Here is a 15,440-nt window from a genome sequence, read left to right on the forward strand (position 1 = left end):
AGTTGATGTAGGTATATGGGTCTGGGTTTGGCCCTAAGGGTGAGTGTGTGGCTAACAGGTGTTCCTCGAATATTTGCAGGTGGCTCTGGTTATCTCAACCTATAATGGCTACTGACCCCAGTGAGGAATGCCAGGACAAGGGCAGAGGAACGTTACAATGAGGCACATGGGTGAACAAGGAGGATCATTGAGAGAACCTTTGGCCTCCTGAAGGCCAGATTCCGATACCTCCATCTGACAGGTGGATCCCTGTACTACTCACTCAAGAAGGTGTGCCAGATCATCGTTGCATGTTGCATGTTGCACAACCTGGCCTTGAGATGCCAGGTGCCTTTTCTGTAGGAGGATGAGCCTGGGGATGGTCATGTGGCAGCGGTGGAGCCTGTGGACAGTGACGAAGAGGAGGCAGAGGACGAAGATGTGGACAACAGAAGTACACTAATCCAACAGTACTTCCAGTGACACACAGGTAAGACTGTAACTTCACCTTTGATTGCAGTTTTGTGTTTGACATTGAACATGGCAGCCTGATTTCCCTATTTCTCTGGCTACTTACTGTACCCTTTGGCATCTCTATTTTCAGATCTCTGTGCCCCACTCTGGCTCCTGGTGTGTTTACTGCTGCCCACTACAGGTCATACCTATGTAAATATTGCAGTACATTTCAATTGCAATGTTTACAGTTTGTTAAACTAATACGTATGTCAAACAATTGACAGGCTCCATACTTGAATTTGTTCCAAGGGTGTTTATTTATGTTCTAATACGTGGAGGGGGTATTGCAATGAGCTGGGTTGCTGATGGAGGAAAGTCCAGGGTAGAGTCCAGTCTATTTGTATCAGAGGTGCATTGTCCAAGGGGGCATAGGAAGGGGAGCAATGGCAGTTCAAGGTGGACAGGGTGACAGAGTGGGACACAAGGGTGACAATCAGGGGAGTCTTATTTCCTGATGGGGGTCTTGGCAATGTTCTCTGGCTTCTGCCTGGATCGCAGGGACCGTTTGCGGGGTGGTTCTCCCTCTGCAGGGGGTGGGGTGCTGGTGGCTTGTTGTTCCTGTGGCGGGGCCTCCTGTCCACTAGCGCGGGCAGAGGTGGAGGGCTGTTCTTCGGTTTGGCTCGTGTCAGGGACCTGTTGGTGTGCCACTGCCTCCCTCATGGTGTTGGCCATGTCTGCCAGCACCCCTGCAATGGTGATCAGGGTGGTGTGGATGTCCCTCAGGTCCTCCCTGATCGCCAGGTACTGTCCCACCTGCAGCCGCTGGATCTCCTGCAGCTTGGCCAGTCTCTGGCCCGTGATCTCCTGGGAATGGTGGTATGCTCCCAGGATGTTGGTGAGTGCATCGTGGAGAGTCGGTTCCCTGGGCCTGTCCTCCCCCTGTCGCACAGCAGTCCTCCCAGCTTCTCTGTTGTCCTGTGCCCCTGTCCCCTGAACTGTGTTACCACTGACCCCAGGTCCCTGATCGTCCTGTGTTTGTGGGGTAGCCAGGGGTCCCTGTAGTGGTGGACACACTGCTGATTGATGTGTCTTGGGGACAGAGGCATGGGCCCGCTGGGTGGGAGCTGTGGTGGTGTTTCCTTAGGGGGAGGCTCTGTGGTGGGTTGGGACTGTTGCTGGGTCACCGACTGTCCAGAGGTCCCTGATGGGCCAGGTTGGTCATCGTGATCCGGGCGTGCAGAGCTGCTGTCACCTTTGTGGGCCTCTTCAGGGTGGGGACTGGATGTGGATGGCACCTCCTCTCTGGTGATATTGAGTGGGGGTCCTGTGGGGATGTAAATGCAGTGTTATTGTATCTGTGTGTACCATCTTGTGCATGGATATGTTTCCCTCTATGGTTGTTATTAGCAAGGCACCTTTGGGTTGTGTGAGATGTTATTGGTTTGGCTAAGTGCTTGTCACTAGTGTGCATGCTATGGTGATGGGTGTCCATGCAGGTCTGTGATGGGTGTCCATGCATTGTTGTTGCATGCAGGGCTTGGTTTTGGGATGGGTGGGTTGTGATGGTGGGGTATATGTGAGGTGGTGGGGTGATGGGGGTGAGGGTAGGGGTTGTTGTTTGTGATGGCATGTAGGTAGGGTGGGGGATAAAGTAGTAAAGATTTGACTTACCAGAGTCCAGTCCTCCTGCTACTCCTGCCAGGCCCTCAGGATGCATGATTGTCAAGACTTGCTCCTCCCATGTTGTTAGTTGTGGGGGAGGAGGTGTGGGTCCACCGCCAGTCCTCTGTACAGCTACCTGGTGTTGCAACCACGGAACGCACCTTCCCCTGTAGGTCGTTCCACCTCTTCCTGATGTCATGTCTTGTTCTTGGGTTCTGTCCCACGGCGTTGACCCTGTCCACGACTCTCCGCCATAGCTCCATCTTCCTTGCAATAGATGTCTGCTGCACCTGTGATCCGAATATCTGTGGCTCCACCTGGATGATTTCCTCCACCGTGACCCTTAGCTCCTCCTCTGAGAACCTGGGGTGTCTTTTGGTGCCACGGGGGTAGTGTGAGTGGTATGTGTGTGGGGTGATGTGTTAGTGTGTGTGCTGTGAGGTGTGTGGATGGTGTATGGGTGAGGGTGTTTTGTGGCGCAGATTCAGTGGGTGCTCCTGGCTTGTCACTCTCTCACTTGGCAATATGTTTGGGTCGTAAAGGGTTGTGGGTATTGTGGGTGTGTGTTTTATAGTGTTGTGGGTGTGTGGGTGTGGTGTGTGTATGTGTGTCAGGTGTGTGTAGTTTGAATTGTCCAATGTATTGCTGTTTTGTTAGTGTGTGTGTATTTTGAGCGCTGCGGTCTGTACCCGCCAATGGTTTACCGCAGTTGAATGTCCGCTGCGGTGATTTGTGTGTCATGATGCTGTGGGCGTATTTGTGTTGGCGTCACAGTGTGGGTTTTGGTACCGCCAGTTTATCACTGACCTTTGGGCTAGCGGACTTGTGTGGGTGTCTGTATAGTGGCAGATTTCTATTTGCGGGTCACAATATCTATAGCGGTATACCACCGCAGTCATGGTATGTTGGCGGCAGTCAGCATGCTGGTAAGCTGCACTTACCGCCAATGTTGTAATGAGGGACATAGTGTACAACTTTACAATCATCCCATTTAAAACGGCCAACAATCTTCAGTAACTTCCACATTAATAACAGATAAGGTTTAGGAGCTTTAGCCAAAAGAGAACTGACCACAAAATCCTTGACGTTTTTACCTCTTTTAAATGCATACATGGGGGGATCTTGTAAATCAAGCTCATCTGAAATCAATGTCCAATATTGATTGATAATCTTTTTTTATTTCAGTGCTCCATGCACAGTACGTAGTAACACATATCATCCTAGTATTACCTTCATCTGTCCGTGTCTTAGGTTCAAGTAGATTTTCCCTATGGCAAAACCATGCCCTCTTCCGTGCTTTCTTTACCAAGCTCCTAGGGTAGCTCCTCATGATCAGACGTCTCATTAAATCCTCTGATTCTTCAAAATAATCCTGCATCAAGGAACAGTTTTTCAGAAGACGGAGAAATTGTCCAAAGGGTAGATTATCCCTCAGATTTCGGGAATGATGACTATTATATTGTAACAGATAGCTCCATCTTCCTTGCAATAGATGTCTGCTGTACCTGTGATCCGAATAGCTGTGACTCTACCCGGATGATTTCCTCCACCGTGACCCTTAGCTCCTCCTCTGAGAACCTGGGGTGTCTTTGTGGTGCCACGGGTGTAGTGTGAGTGGTATGTGTGAGGGTGTGTGGGGTGATGTGTTGGGGTGTGGGCTGTGAGGTGTGTGGATGGTGTATGGGTGATGGTGTTTTGTGGCACAGATTCAGTGGGTGCTCCTGGCTTGTCACTATCTCACTTGGCAATATGTTTGGGTCGTAAAGGGTTGTGGGTATTGTGGGTGTGTGTTTTATAGTGTTGTGGGTGTGTGGGTGTGGTGTGTGTATGTGTGTCAGGTGTGTGTAGTTTGAATTGTCCAATGTAGTGCTGTTTTGTTAGTGTGTGTGTATTTTGAGCGCTGCGGTCTGAACCGCCAGTGGTTTACTGCGGTTGAATGTCCGCTGCGGTGATTCGTGTGTCATGATGCTGTGGGTGTATTTCTGTTGGCGTCACAGTGTGGGTTTTGGTACCGCCAGTTTATCACTGACCTTTCGGCTAGCGGACTTGTGTGGGTGTCTGTATAGTGGCAGATTTCTATTTGTGGGTCATAATATCCATAGCGGTATGCCGCCGCGGTCACGGTCTGTTGGCGGTAGTCAGCATGCCGGTAAGCAGCACTTACCGCCAATGTTGTAATGAGGACCATAGTGTACATACTTTACAATCATCCCATTTAAAACAGCCAACAATCTTCTGTAACTTCCACATTAATAACAAAGAAGGTTTAGGAGCTTTAGCCAAAAGAGAACTGACCACAAAATCCTTGACGTTTTTACCTCTTTTAAATGTATACATGGGGGGATTTTGTAAATCAAGCTCATCTGAAATCAATGTCCAATATTAATTGATAATCTTTTTTTATTTCAGTGCTCCATGTACAGTACGTAGTAACACATATCATCCTAGTATTACCTTCACCTGTCCGTGTCTTAGGTTCAAGTAGATTTTCCCTATGGCAGAACCATGCGCTCTTCCGTGCTTTCTTTACCAAGCTCCTAGGGTAGCTCCTCATGATCAGACATCTCATTAAATCCTCCGATTCTTCAAAATAATCCTGCTTCAAGGAACAGTTTCTCAGAAGACGGAGAAATTGTCCAAAGGGTAGATTATCGCTCAGATTTCAGGGAATGATGACTATTGTATTGTAACAGAGAGTTCTTCTTACTCTCTTTTCTATACAGGGTAGTATATAGATGGTCCTCCTCTACTTTAATAGTTACATCCAAGAAATGTATTGCAAATTAACTTAATTGTATGGTAAATTGTATATCTTCCGACCTTTCATTCCGCCATCTATGAAACTCTAAAAGCCCCTGTTGTGTGCCCGTCCAGATCATTAAGACATCGTCAATGTAGCATTTCCAAAGGGCTGTATGCTCAAAATATGGCAAGGATCCTTCATATATTACATATTTTTCATAATTATCCATATACAGATTTGCAACATCTGGTGCAAAGGTAGTGCCCATAGCAACTCCTTTTGTTTATAAATAATAATCTCCCTGAAAAAAGAAAAAAATCCTTGTCATCGCTATCTCCAACAGATCAACTAGAAACTTCTTCGGTACTTGTGTGGGCTGCGGCCTGCTATTTAATATCTCTCTGATAACTTGTAACACATGTTCTTGTGGAATATTAGTATACAAAGATACAATATCCATTGTTGCCAGAATTTGTTTTTCTGAGCCAAATTCTAAATTATGAATCATTTTGATAGTCTCCATAGTATCTCTTAGATAAGCCTTAGTCAACTCAACCATAGGTTTCAAAAATAAATCTACATATCTAAAATCGAGCCCCACTCTGAAATTTTCGGGTGTCCTGGGGGTCCATCCAGATTTTTATGGATTTTAGGGAGTGTATAAATTGTAGGAATTTGTGGATGTTTTTTATTCAAAACATCATATTCCAATTCTGTAAGGAAACCTATTGATAGTCCCTCATCTGTCACCCTTTTAATCAAACCTGTCAACTCTTTAGTAGGATCGGAGTCAAGCTTCTTGTAACTAACTCTATCCGAAAGTTGTGATAGAATCTCAGTCTTATAATCTACTGTGTTCTGAACTACTATTGCACCTCCTTTATCAGCTGCCTTGATAACTATTTCTTTGTCAGACTTCAAGGTCTAATGACAAATGGTAGGTCAACAGGTTAACAATGGGATTAGGTTGATGTGAATTCACCACCTGTAGTGTTGTCTCTGGGTCTGTATATCCCCATGGTTCTCCTGTTTGAAACATGCCTGTTTCCTGCCTCTGTATCTCCCCCTGCCCCTTCAAGTTACTATTGGGTTACAGTGTGTATAATGTATTAGACCTATCAGTAGGGGCTGTGATGTCACCTGCCTGACCTGGCCACTCAGATGCTCCCAGGGGCCTCTTCTCACCTTAGAGTCAAGATGGCAGAATCAAGTGGCCACCTGGAGGAGCTCTGGGCACCACCTCTGGGGTGGTGATGGACAAGGGAGTGGTCACTTCCCTTTCTGGACTGGTGCAAACTGGTTTAAGCAAGGAGCGCACCAAATGTGTCCTTCAAAGCTAACTGGTGGCTTGGGGAGGCTACCCCTCCCAAGCCATGTGACATCTATTTCCAAGGGAGAGGGTGTTACCTCCCTCTCCCACAGGAAATCCTTTGTTCTGCCTTCCTTTCCCTGAGCTGGTCAAGAAGCAGGAGGGCATAAACCTATCTGAGGCGTGGCAGCAGCACGGGCTGCCTGGAAAACCCCTGAAGATGAGTAGGAGCAATGCTGGGGGTCCTCTAAGGAGCCCCTAGAGTGCATGGGATCACACAGCTAATACTGGCAACAGTTTTGAGGTATGATTCCAACATGTTTGATACCAAACATGCTCTGGTTTGGAGTTACCATTATGTAGCAGGACACAGGCAGTGACTTGTGTCCAGTAGACGGGTACAATGTCTCCCCTGCACTTATGAAGTCCAGTGTAATGGAGCTGGAGTTCATAAGGGCAACTTTGCTCATGCAGGGGTGCCCTCACACAGAGATACCTTCACCCTGCCCTCTGGGCCAGAAGGGCCTACCATAGGGGTGACTTACAGTGACCTGGTGCAGTGAAAGGGTGCATGCACCTTTCCCCACAGGCTGCAATGATAGGCCTGCAGACACATTTTCCATGGGCTCCCATGGGTGGCACAATGCATGCTGCATCCCATGGGGAACCCTGGTGCCCAAAATGCCCTGGGTATCCAAGTACCGTAAACTCGGGACTTTTATAGAGGCACTGGTATTCCAATTGTGGGATATGCTAAGTCCTAAGCTACCAAATTTAGAGGAACAGAGCACAGTTGCTGGGGTCCTGGTTAGCAGGATCCCAGTAAACACAGTCAAAACACACTGACAGCAGGCAAAACGTGGGAGTAATCATGCCAAAAAGTGGGTAATTTCCTACATATTTCCCCCCCTTCCACACAACCACACAAACAAAGGACAATAAGACCAACCTTGGCCACATGAGTCCTTAATGTCTAAGTGGAAATATCTGGAGAGTACCTCTGCATTGGAGTGGTTACTATTTTCCACTGTATTGCCCATTCCCTGTGGGGAAGTGGCCCACCCTATCAGTTTGGGATTTTCTCCTATAATATGTCTGAACTGGAGGTCCTCTGGTTTTTCAGTTGCTGGTTGTGGACTCAAGTGTATTAAGCAGGACGGAATTGCTGTCCCGGTGCCTTTATACTATGGCAGGGTTGCTGTCCCAAATGGTGTAGAGTAGGACAGGATTGCTGTCCTAAAGGCTCTAGAGGACAACAGGATTTCTGTCCTAAGTGCTGTAGAGCAGGACAGAGTTGCTGTCCTAAAAGCTGTAGAGGTGGGCAGGATTTCTGCCCTAAGCGCTGTCCAGCAGGACAGGGTTGCTGTCCTAAAGGCTCTAGGGGTGGACAGGATTGCTGTCCTACATTTTCTGGGGTGGAGCAGAGTTGCTGCCCCAAAGTTTCCATGAAAGGACAAGATGGCTGTTCCACATTTTGTAAAGTAGGACAGAGTTGCTGTGCTACCCTAGGTTCCTTCCAGTTGGATTTATTTACCCCTAGGAACTCAGCTGTTATTGCTTTAAGCTCCTGTGGTGTAGTTTCCACCCAGGAAGTGTCTGCCTCACTTAGAGGAGTGGGATCCTCAGTGGGAGTCTGGACAGGGGGTAACTCTGTATCCTGTCTGTCTCTTTGGTGAGGAGTGTCCTGGGCCATTATTCCAGGCTCCAGGGCTCCTTGTTCTCCTTGCTCTTTAGCCTGTGTTGAGGTTAAGGCAAGGAGGTGTTTAGGGATTCCCAGTATGGCTGCACAGGCTTCAAACTGTACTTCGGCCCAAGCTGAGGTCTCCAGGTAATTGCCCAGGAGGCACTCTGCAGGTAAGTTAGAGGACACTACCACCTGTTTAGGGCCAGTAATCCCACCCCAGCTAAAGTCTACAATAGCTATGGGGAGGCACTGAGTGGAGTTATTTACATCAGTGACTTGGTACTTGTGACCAAGTAGGTGTTGGTCAGTTACTATGGTGACACTGGCACCTGTGCCCCTGTAGGCCTCAGCCTCAACACCATTTATCAAGGGGTGCTGCTTGTACTTACCCATATTAAGGGAACAAGCAGCTAGAGTGGAAAGGCCACTGCCACCCTTAGAGACAGACGGTGCTTCAGGGGTTTCTATGTCTACCCCAGGCCCCACTACAGTTCCAAAGGTGAACCCAACTACACTTTTGGGCTGACTACAGCTACCATGTTGCTGCTACTACTAGGGGTGCTATGGGTACTAGTGGTAGTAGTGGTAGTAGTAGCAGTGGTATCAGGCTTAGTGCTATTTTTAGGACAAGTGCTGTCACCTGCCCTGTGGCCTGGTTGCCTACAAATGTAGCACCAAGTTTTCTTGTTGGAAGAGGAAGAGGACTTAGACCTAACCCCAGAAGAGTTTTGTGGGCCCGAGGAAGATTCTTTTTGTTTGTCTTTATCCCCACCCTTGTCCTGATACTTACCTGCTTCCTTCTTTTTGTGGTCACCCCCTGTGTGAGTTTTTCTACTCATCCTGGTGCCGACCCACTTGTCTGCCTTCTTTCGCAATTCTTGGGGAGAGGTCAGATCAGAGTCCACCAGGTATTGATGCAGCTGATCAGATATACAATTATTCAAAATGTGCTCTCTTAGAATCAGATTGTATAATCCCTGGTAGTCACTCCCTTTGCTCCCATGCAACCAGCCTTCCAGAGTTTTAACAGAACAATCCACAACACCTTTCTAATCTTGAGAGGACTCCGTTTTGGTTTCCCTGAACTTAATCCTGTATTGTTCAGTGGTTAAACCAAAACGATCTAACAGTGCATTCTTGAGTGCTGTAGAATTGTCTGCATCCTCTTCTCTGACAGTGAGGAGTTTGTCTCTGCGTTTGTCAGAGAAGGAGAGCCACAATATTGCTACCCACTGTCTTTGGGGGACCTTCAGAACTTTACAGTCCCTCTCCAAAGCAGTGAACCATTTGTAAATGTCATCTCCTACCTTGTAAGGTGGGGCTATCTTGCTCAGGTTCCTAGAATCATGAGTCCTCCCTGACTCTGGTGTCCCTAAAGCTAAGATTGCTGTCACCATGGGGTGCTAACCCCAAATCCTGTCTTTCTCTCTCTCCACCGCCAAAGCATCCTTATCTAGGGCCAGCTGTTGCTGCTCCAGCCTCAGCTTGGCCTCCTCCAACCTTGGTTTCCTAAGTTCCCTATCGAAGGAATCTTCCCCTGAGGCGTAGCAGTGGGTCCCCTCAGATACTGAGGAGACATGAGCATGGACAGAGGAGGACCTACCCCTCCTTCTGGGGACTCTCTGGACCAACCCTTTAGGAATAAAGGTCCACTGTCATGACCCCCCTTCTCACTACCTGCAGTGCTCCTAACAGGGCTGTGGTGTTCCCCAGGTTCCTCCTGACCCTCCCCAGAGCAGCCTAAATCTTCCCTGTCTAGGACTGGAAGGTCAGTTTCTACTTCTTCCTCCCCCTGGCTGCCTGCATTGTCCTGGTCAGCCTGGAGGAGTAACCCTAGAAGCAGGCTCTTAATGGGATTTCTCCCTGTCTTCAGTTTTCTAAAGGCACACATCTCCCTTAGCTCTTGAAAAGTAAGACCCTCATTGTGAGAGTATCAGGCCTGAGAGTTGCACTCAACTGAAGACATCCTTGCTAGAGTGATGTAGGTGTACCTAACTACTCTAACAACTAGACTCCCTAGTAAACGATGCAGAGAAGTCAAGCTGGAATCTTCCATGTTGAATCTGAGGTCCCATCCAAGAGGGGGACCCTAAATAATCAAGGAAGGGGGATTGGTCACCTAGCAGGGTGACCACCTACCAGCAGGGGGCTGTGACGTCACCTGCCTGACCTGGCCACTCAGATGCTCCCAGGAGCCTCTGACCACCTTGGATTCAAGATGACAGAATTAAGGGGCCACCTGGAGGAGCTCTGGGCAATACACCTTGGGTCCTCACACCCTGCCCTCTGGGCTAGGAGGGCCTACTGTAGGGGTGACTTACAGTGACCTGGTGCAGTGACCTGTAGCGAAAGGGTGCATGCACCTTTTCACACAGGCTGCAATGGCAGGCCTGCAAACACATTTTGCATGGGCTCCCCTGGGTGGCACAATGCATGCTGCAGCTCATGGGAAACCCCTGGTCGCCCATTGCTCTTGGTACCCAAGTACCATATACCATGGACGTATATGGGGGCATCAGTATGCCAATTGTGGGGTGTGCTGAGTCCTAAGCAACCAAATTTAGATAGAGGGAATACAGTCACTGGGGTCCTGGTTAGCAGGATCCTAGTGGCCACTATCAAAACACACTGACAGCAGGCAAAAAGTGGGGTTAACCATGCCAAAAAGAGGGTACTTTCCTACCCCTGCAATAAAGTATCCTTATCTAAAGCCTCCAGCCCTTCCTTCTTTGTCAACAGTTTTGTTCAGCACACTCATCCCCAATGAGTGTCAATACACATTCCACATTATCTGCCTTACTGTCTTCAAATTCTGCACTCAAGGGCGTTATTGACAAGCAGTCAGCCCTGGCATTCTTGCCGTCTGGAAGATACTTAAAGCAAAAATAAAATTCTTGTAACCTGGACAAAATCCTCACTAATCTGGCTCATGCTTTTCCTGTACCATTACCATTGAGGATATAAATTAATGGCTTATGGTCTGTGAAAATATCAAATTGTGTGCCCCATAGGAAGGTTTTGAATTTTCATATGGCCCATGAACAAGTCAATGCTTCCATTTCTATTGTGCTGTAATTTGTGTCAGTATTTTTAAGGGAATGAAAAGCAAATGCAATGATATGTTCTTTCATGTTAACCCACTGCAACAATACTGCACCCAGTCCTAGTTGGTTAACATCACCATTTATAAAGCAGGGTTTCCCAGCCTTAAAAGCAGAGAGAATTGGTGCCGAAGTGATCAATGATTTGATTTTCAGAAAGGTTTCATTAGCTTGTTCTGACCAAACAAACTTTTGCTGTTTTTTTTAAAAGCAGTCTAAGAGACTGAACCATAATGGCATAACCCTTGATGAACCGTGAATAATATTCACATTGACCCAAAAACAACTGCAAAGTATCTTTATTGTGGGTGGTGTAGTGTCTTGTATGGTTTGTACTAAAGGCGTTTTCAGTTTAATGCCTTGATCTGAAATGCATTGGCCTAAATAATCCAATTTATTGACAAGGAGTTTGCATTTCTGCTTTCCTAAAGTAGTACCAACATCTTTAAAGATGCATAACACTCATTCCAAAATTAGATTGTGTTTTTTGACACACCCTGCAAAAATAAGAACTTTTCCCTGAAGAGTCTGAACCCCAGGAATTCCAGACAAGACTGTATCCATGACTTTTGAAAAACAGTTGCTGCAGAGGCAAAACCAAAGTATAAATTTGCAAGCACTAAACGGAGTAATGAAGGTGGTAAGATCTTGACTCGGCAGCAAGTGGAATCTGACGATGCGCTGATTTTAGGTCAAGTAAAGAAAACACCCTTGAACCTCCATAAATGGCCAATAATTCCTGTACCTTAGGCAATGGGTGGCGATCAACTATGATATTACTATTTAAAGTCCATAAATCCACATATAGGGAGTCATTATGAACACAGCAGGAATTCCCGCTGTGTTCATGCGGCGGTCTTATCACAGACTGCCAGCCCCCTTGAGACACCGCTGGCCGAATAATTAACATTCTGCTGGGCCTGACGGAGGAAACAGTGTTTCCACCAGCCACCCCAGCAGAATGCTGGGCCGGGACATTGCCGATGGCTCCACATGGAGCCGTCATCAATGCCGTTGTGTGCAGCAGCACCCGTTGTGCAGATCACTGCCTGTAAATCGGGCAGTGACCTGCGCGATGGGGCTCTGCACGAGGACCCCTGCACTGCCTATGCCAAATGCATGGGCAGTACAGGGCCCCCCGGGGGGGCCCCAGAGCACCCCTTCTGCCAGCCTTTCACTGGCGGGTGAACCGGCCAGGGAATGGCTGGCGGAACAAGGGTCCTCTATCCGGAGGGCAGCACTGCTTGCAGCGCTGCCCTGTCGGATGAAGAATTCTGCCATCGTCAGGCTACCTGTCAGTGGTAGCTTGGCGGTGGAGGAAGGCCGCCTGTGGCGGTCCCCACCGTGTACATTATGTGGCGGTCAAGACCGCCATGCCGGTGGTGGAAATTTTCCGCCAAGTACATAATGAGGGCCATAGTCAGATCTCACTAATTTTTTCCTGAGGATAACCACAGGACTGACCCACTCCAAGGGCTCCGTGGGTTGTATAACGTCTCCTGTGCAAGGTGTGTCTAATAATTTTAACCCACTCGTGATGCTATGTACCACAGGGTTAGACATCTGTTTAAGCTTCATGCGGTGTTCAAATCTTGTAATGTTATCTACTTTATCAGAAAAAACACATGGAAATTTGGAGCTGACCTTGTCTACAACTAAATCCTCATTAAACTCAAGAAAGTGTATATGGCTGTCAGCAATAACAACTAGGTTTTCAGAACCTGGAATCAGCATGATGCCTAACCTTGCTTGGTCCTGCCACCCAATAATGTTTCTCTTTTTAACTGCCACATACATTTTCGTGATGACTTTTCTACCCAAACAAGTAAATAGATCAACAAAGTACCCCAAGATGTCTATCATCTGTTTGCCAAAAGCCTTGGGGTGAACATCAGTTTCAGATAATGGTGTATTGTTCAAACTTTCCTTGTACAAGGAGTCTGATATGATTGTGATTGGAGACCCTGAATCAGTCATCATGATTATTGACCAATCACCAATGAGAGCCTCACACCAAGATTCTTTTTCCTTGCCTGTGACATTATTCACTGAAATAACAGTTAAAACCACTCTTGATAAAGGTCAAGTTCTCATGATGCTCACACCGCAGTCCTAATAGCTAAGGCCTTGGAACAATTCACCCTTGTTAAAACATTGTGCTACAGAGTCCTAAAGAAAGAAACATCATTCTGTAACTGGGAGACATTGCATCTCAAGACAGTGTTTACAATGTTACTGATGCATGAATCATCTAGATGCAGAGTAAGACAGAGACAACAAAAAATTACATGTTGAAAAGATGGTTGCAGGCAGCATCAGCCATTTTGGAATAAAAGCTTATATTAGCTAATGTTAAAATAAACGTAATCATCTTCAGATATATGTTAGTTATTGTCATACTAATAATAATATACATAAAGACCTTTAACAATGCTCTCCTCATGTGAGTTTTGAAAACATCACAGCTATGACTTAATTACTTAATTTAACTACGTACCTTTACATTACAGTCTTCTCTGCTGTGACCTTCTTGCGCCTGACTTCCTCTAGCTACTTTATTCTGTTGTACATTTTGGATTGAATGTTTTGCAGCTCATATTCTCCCCGCTCATGTTATTCCACTTATTGCTGACAGTTACTTCACATTCCCAGAATTTGACCATACCCATGATGAAAGACACGTATCACTCATTAGGCATATCAAAACAATTATTATAAGGGGTTAGTATAATGTTAAGGACACTTCTTCCTATCTGGTCTAACCACTCACCAACCTTTGAGAACCCTTTCACAATCACACTAAACCCTTAGCTAACCCCCTCCCATCCACCTGATTCTTCAAGAACCTTTATCTCACGCATGATGTTAGTTATATTTCAAAAATTGTTGTTAATTTGGTTACTGTTACCAGATACGTTGGCACTGCACTGCTGTACACACAGTATGCGGCATACTCTGCCTTTCATCTCTAATGTGTCTAAAGCTAATGTTTTTGCTTACCCATAGCATGCATAGCTATTAGCTCCTTGTTAATAGTTGGTAAGGCACCAGTAGTGTTAAAAGCCAACTGATCCACTAAGGCGGATAACTTTCCTTTCCTTTGGAGAAGGCTAGTGTTCATCCTTAGTGACAAATCTGTGCTCTGGCGATTCTCATGCATTCAGCAGATTTTGATGCAACATTTGAGCATCTAGAAATTGTCTTTTTGGCTGCATGTCAGCAGTGATTCTGTGAATGTGGCTACTGACTATCTGGAACAAGCTACTTCAGCTTTTATGGTCCTGGTGCTGGAACAGGGAGTCGGCTGGCTGACTCTTAGTATTCACCTTTTTGGTTTGTGGCTCTGGAGCGATATTTCCTTGAGTCAGGCACTATAGGCAAAGTGCTTTCTTTGCTAGCCCATGTTACAGCAGGTGCAGCCCATTAGTTGGTGTAGCCTCTCTTGCCAGGTTCAGGGGTCAGCAGGCCAGTCCGTTTTTGGTTTTCTCTCCAGTCCAGTTGTGATCCGAGGCTGGGTGTCAGGGGTGCTGTATTTATGCCCAGAAAGTGCGCTGATGAAGCCGTCACTAGCCAATGGACTACCGGGTTCCCTCTCATCTTATTCCGGATTCTGGCTGTGTGGAATCTTAGCTATCCCAGAGTGCACTATTCTGTCCACTCCCAAGATGTCTGAAACCCTCAGTTGGTGTGGGAAGTATGGTAGCCCACCCTAGATGGGTGGCTGTCCAACGGCTACACACTCACAGGAAAAACAGTTTGACAAGTGGTCCCCCCACTCTTTTCCCGCTACCCGCTCATCTACCTGAAAAAAGGAGTGGCCCCTCATGAGTTTGGTTGTCATTTGCCCATCAAAAGTGGCTTCTCCTTCAAAGCTCGCCTTTTGGGCCAACACTCTGTGTGGCTTCCTACAAGGGGGAGGTAACACCTCTCACTGCAGCAGACCTCTATTGGTCTGCTCTTGAGAGTCATTCAAACTCCTCCCCAGGAGGGCAGAAGGCTGTCTGGTTGCCAGCATCAGTGAATGGACACTGGAGAAATTTGGCAACAGAGTGACAGCTTTCTAAAAGTTGCTCTTCCTTAAAAGTGGCATTAACTTCGACTTGGGCATTAAGTCTGGTTTAATGTCATAATTAATTTGATATCTCGAACACCCATTTCGGTGCTCCCATTCAGGAGTTAGCACAGCTGAGGGGTCATTGTGTAATCCTGTATTTGCCAATGGGGCCACCAGCTTTTCCACACTAAAAATTACAATTTGGGGGTTTCACTGTTAGAATACATGAAAGTACACGTCCTTCTTAACAATAGACAGCCCCTGTCATAGGGCTTGATAGGCCTTCCATAGCAAAACATATATATCATTAAGTCGGGTGTGGGCTTTGCCATTGACTAAATGGCAAAGTCGAACTAGCCATATAAAACAGTTTTTCCAGTTTGCAGTGGCAGGCTGGGAGCCATGTTGTCCCTTGTCACATTCAGGGAGGCACAATCAGTGCTGCAGCTTTT

This window comes from Pleurodeles waltl, chromosome 3_1 (assembly GCF_031143425.1).
Source record: "Pleurodeles waltl isolate 20211129_DDA chromosome 3_1, aPleWal1.hap1.20221129, whole genome shotgun sequence".
Lineage (NCBI taxonomy): Eukaryota > Metazoa > Chordata > Amphibia > Caudata > Salamandridae > Pleurodeles > Pleurodeles waltl.